This window comes from Coffea arabica, chromosome 7c (assembly GCF_036785885.1).
Source record: "Coffea arabica cultivar ET-39 chromosome 7c, Coffea Arabica ET-39 HiFi, whole genome shotgun sequence".
In the NCBI taxonomy this organism is placed as follows: domain Eukaryota; kingdom Viridiplantae; phylum Streptophyta; class Magnoliopsida; order Gentianales; family Rubiaceae; genus Coffea; species Coffea arabica.
Genome location: NC_092322.1, coordinates 33,118,036 through 33,122,788, shown reverse-complemented (window position 1 = coordinate 33,122,788; position 4,753 = coordinate 33,118,036). Strand labels below are relative to the sequence as shown.

At 33.6% G+C, this 4,753-nt stretch overlaps 1 long non-coding RNA gene across 1 annotated transcript; it reads left to right on the top strand.

Annotated features, from left to right (window-relative positions):
* The first annotated feature begins 724 nt into the window (after nt 1–724).
* Nucleotides 725–3,129, top strand: LOC140010155 (uncharacterized). Its single transcript, XR_011817420.1, has 3 exons — nt 725–1,087; nt 1,762–1,818; nt 2,916–3,129. It is a non-coding gene; the product is annotated as an uncharacterized lncRNA (long non-coding RNA).
* Nucleotides 3,130–4,753: the final 1,624 nt, after the last annotated feature.

Below are 4,753 nucleotides of genomic sequence, written 5' to 3'. Positions count from 1 at the left end.
TGAATTCATGATTTGAACTCGTGAAATGCTTGAATACGGAGTGTTAGGTGATAGCTAATGTTTCCAATCTTTACTTGCGTGAGCGTTGGGTCATAGCCAACGACTCCACTCGTGAGTACTTGAATATTTGGGGCCTAAATCATGAATACTTGAGTACTTGGGGTTGTAAGCCCAACCCATCCCAACCCATGGTTAGTTGATCAAATCGAGCCGGCAAGGGATTAGTCGAGAAGATTGACGAACCCTGGGTACTTGATTGGCGTTCGGCCCAGTAGGGGAATGATTGGTAGACAGAGATTGACGTTTAGTGGTGATCTACGGATATTATAATTCCATGGTTGACGGAAAGTCAACGGGCCCTGGCCAAGCTGTCGTGGTACCTGCTCCTGAGAGCAGACTATATTCTTTGATAGAAATGTGATTTTTGTGAGGGTTCTAAAAATTTTACTATTTTTGAAAGGTAAATAATAACGATGAAAATATTTATATTATGTGATTTTTATCAAAATTTTGATATTCTTATCTATTAAAATGTCGTTTTACAACTTAGTTGAATTTTTATTATTAATTGCCCGGTTATCGTTTGGCTAGCATTAAGTGTGAAACTTTAGAGTGGTGATGTGGAATTTAGTCTTAAGATGAAATCTCATGCGACACATAAGTGAGTAGGTGAGGTGGTCCCCTTACCACACTTTAAAGGAAGAAACTAGACTTGAGAGTTCATTCTCTCTCTTCCCCCTGGAGCCAACCGAAATTTTGAGAGAAAGAGGGAGACTTGAGAGCTCTCCATTTCCTCCTCCATCTTGCTCTTGAAGATCACTTGAAAACCCATCAACCAGCACAATTTTTCTTCTTCTTTTTCTTCTTTTCTTGTTGAGGGCCGAGAGAGAGAGAGGACCGAGAAAGAGAGAGAGAGAGAGAGAGCAACCAAGAGAGAAGGGACACAATCAATCTTGCTTTTTGTGGATTTGTGGAAGAAATCACCAAGCAACCTAGAAAATTTGATCTTTCTTGAGAAAACTTGAAGGGGTGAATCTTGAAAGGAAGTTTTGAGATTGAATCACACTAGATCTAGTTAGATCTTGAGGTAAGAACCAAAAAACACCCTTAATCTTTAATTTCTAGCCATGAAAATATTAGATTCACTTGATTTAAGTAAGATCTATGGTAGATCTAGTAAATTTCTTGAAGTTATACCACCAGACGTTCTAGTGGTTAAAATACTAGCATAGCTCCAGATTTGTGGGTTGGATTTACATGAAAAATTTTCCATTAATAACCAAGGGCTAATGATTGATGAAACTCATATGGATTTGAATAAGTTTTTGTTTGCTAAATGGTTGTTTTATTGGTGAAATTCTTGAGAAATTTTTGGATGGGCTAGCCGAATGAAGAGGGTTAATTTTTCACCTTCATTTTCGACAATTTTGTGTTTTTTTTTTGACTAAATTGTACTCAAGTGACTTGGTATTAGGTTAAACTATGTTTATATGTTGAATTGGAGTTGAAAGTTAGGAACTTTAACGGTTAAAAGTCACTTTATTTCACTATTTTTGGGCTAAAAACTATCCGGGCAGCAATGGTGAACTCGAAACTGTTTTGCCCTTGATTTTGTGTTTTCACGAGTCAAAGTTTGGGGAAAACTATTCTAAATACATATTGTTTTCATAACTCGAGCTTACGTATCGAGTACAAGTGAATTTGATTTAGTTTCGCGAATTGTTAGGACGAAACTTATTGTCTCTTTTTATGTGTTTATAGGAGTGATTGAAGACTGTGATATTGATCCTAACTTGGATTCTGAGTTTTGATTTATTGGTGAGTTTCCATGCATGTTATCTGTCTTGAATTTGCAAATGTGACATAGATGTAAACTTGATGCTATGACTACGATGAATAGTGTTCTGAATTGTTGAAGTGTTGTGATGTCGTCTAGGTTGTTATCCCATCGATGATCAGTGATTGATTGTGCATGTTAATTTTTGGGAATTTCTAAATCCTATAGGTAAGTCTGTCGATTCGAACCAGTCATGAGACTTGGTCGAGGAGATTTGACGAGTCATAGGAGAGTGTTTTATATTCACTGGACTTGGCATTTAGACTTGTCTTTTTTGAAGTGAAAACTATGGTATGCTCGAGTAATACCCATTTTAAGTGTTTTGGATTTCGGGCCCGGTAGGAGAAGTCATTGGAAGGAGAATGAAGTAAGTGGAGTTCTACATAGTGATAATACTTGAAAGTCGATGGAGTGTCCACTACGTGAAATAAGATCAAGATTCATGGACATTGGCTCCTAAGAGCCACCCGTATCCTACCCCTTGATGTTGTTAATCGCTGTATTTACTTGTTTTAAATTGTGAACTTGAAGTGTAATTTGAACTGTTCTACATGACTGTATACCTTCTTAGGAACTAATTGGGCATTAGATTATTTTTTCTAATTTGTTTTCCTTAATAGGAATTGAGAACTCGAGTGAAGCCGTTGTCCGTTAGGGTGTTATCCTGTTTCTTTTGTATCTTGTTTTGGGTTGTTAAACTTTGAATTCGATATTTTGGAATCTTGTAAGACGAACTTTGAATTTTTTTCTTAAGTACATTGGATCGTATTTTATTAGTTGGATTGTAAGTTGAACTTAGTTATGTTATAAGTTGTAGAATTGTTATTTAAGTACTTTAGAAGTATTTTATTCGAATGTATGAGTGAGTCTTGGCGCGAGTTGGGCAGGTAGCCCGCCGAACCCTTTGGTTCGCCCTAGGGGAAAGTGTGGCTGTCACAATTTTTACTGTACCTTATTGCATGATCTATCTGGTTACCTGTTTTGTTATAAATTATATTATGCCTGCTAATTTACTTGCATGTTTTCTTGGAATCTCATTGAGTTTCTATTTCATTTCATAATTTTGTTTTCCTTACAGGGGTAAGAACGTGAGAGGGAGAATTGGAGAAGACATAGATTTTGTCTAAATTTTGTCAGTTACTTGCATAGGCACTTCTTAGCTCTCTAGCGGGTTTGTTTGGTTTTATTTTGCAAGTTTAATTTCTCGGCTGTATTTGGAGATTGTATGGGCATTTGATGTCCATGATTGTATATGTATAGGGTTGTAATTGTTATTACTCTTATTGTTGAGGTTGTTATTTTGTAAATTTCATTGTGCATGAGTGAGTCCTGACGAAAGTTGAGCAAGCAGTCTGCCAATCCTATAGGTGGCAAACAAACCCATTTAGTTAAATTTACCCATACCCGCCCATGAATAAATGTGTATGGGTATCTTAAGTTTTTGCATATGAGTATAAATGGATTACTCAATTAAATGGGTATTATTGGGTAACCCATCAAATCCAATTAATCCATTTAGAATTGTCTTCCCCTAAACCTCCTATCTTCCCTCACCTTTTTTTTTCAGATTTTTTTATTTTGTCATAATGTTAACCACTTTTGTTTTATTATTATTATTAATATTATTTGTTGATTTTATCTTAATTTATTAACTTACTCATTTCAGCATTACCAATTTATAACAAGTTTTAGCTTTCTTTTCTACCTTTCCAAAATAAAAATTTAAATTTACTTACGAAAAAAATACTAGGGGTTCAAAATTTTTGGATTAAATTTTTATATTAACTTTTATAGTACTTAATTCAAAATTTTATATTCTTATTGTTCAATAATTAAATAGTGTGTAATTTTGTGACATAGAGTACAGATGGAAAAAAATTAGTAATTAGGTTTATTGAACATTATAAGTAAATATTTAAAACTAATGATAGGTACAAAGGGTGGTATAAATTAATGACTTAGTTTACAAAAATGAATTTAAATGAGTTTACAAAAAATTAACATAAATGGGTTGTAAATGGGTAATTGGGTTACCTAATTCATTTTTTGACTTACCTATTTATACCCATTTGTATAAATGAATTGACTCACTTATACCCATTACCTATTTTAACCAACCCAAATCTGCTCAAATCACCCATTTTGACACCTCTAGCCAAATTCTTGGATACGCCCTAACGGGAGGTGGGGTCGTCACAGTTTTGGAAAGTGAAATCGATGGATTCATTTAGGATTTAGGGTTAATAACTTAATAAAATTACAAAATTACCTCTATATTTTTTTAATATTTATATAACATATCCCCGGATCGGGCACCCGTGAGTTTTTATTTTTATGACCCATATCCATATCTGAATATTGAGAGTACCTGACCCTTATCTGCTTTGCTTATAAAAATTGGAACAGATATTCTAAATTTCGATGCGGGTCAGATCGGATCTTTCAGGTTTTCGGATTGGTGGATTTTTGTTATCTACCCCTATTTATAAGTAAATTGTGCCTTTGGTGAAAAATTTAGTACCCAAGAATAATAAAAATTACAACTAAAAGATAAAATTAGTAAAATAAAGAGAAAGTAACAAAATTTAGATTAATAAAACTTGCTTTTAACTCTAATATTACACCTAAATCTCCAGCAATGATGCCAAAAATTTGATAGAGTCTTTTTACTCATTACGAATTTTAAAATTATACTACCCTATTTTCGCAAGTCTATGGTTTGTTTATTAAGTATATAGATATTAGGTGTCAATTCCACAAGAACTTAGAATGTGGCAATCATTTGAGTTTAATTACTTACTTTATTATCTAAACAATCAAAATTAAAAAAGTAAAAACAAAGAAAATTAATTAGCCAGTAAAATCGGCCATAGAAAATATTAGTTTAGACGGTACAATTGATCATATGACATAAGT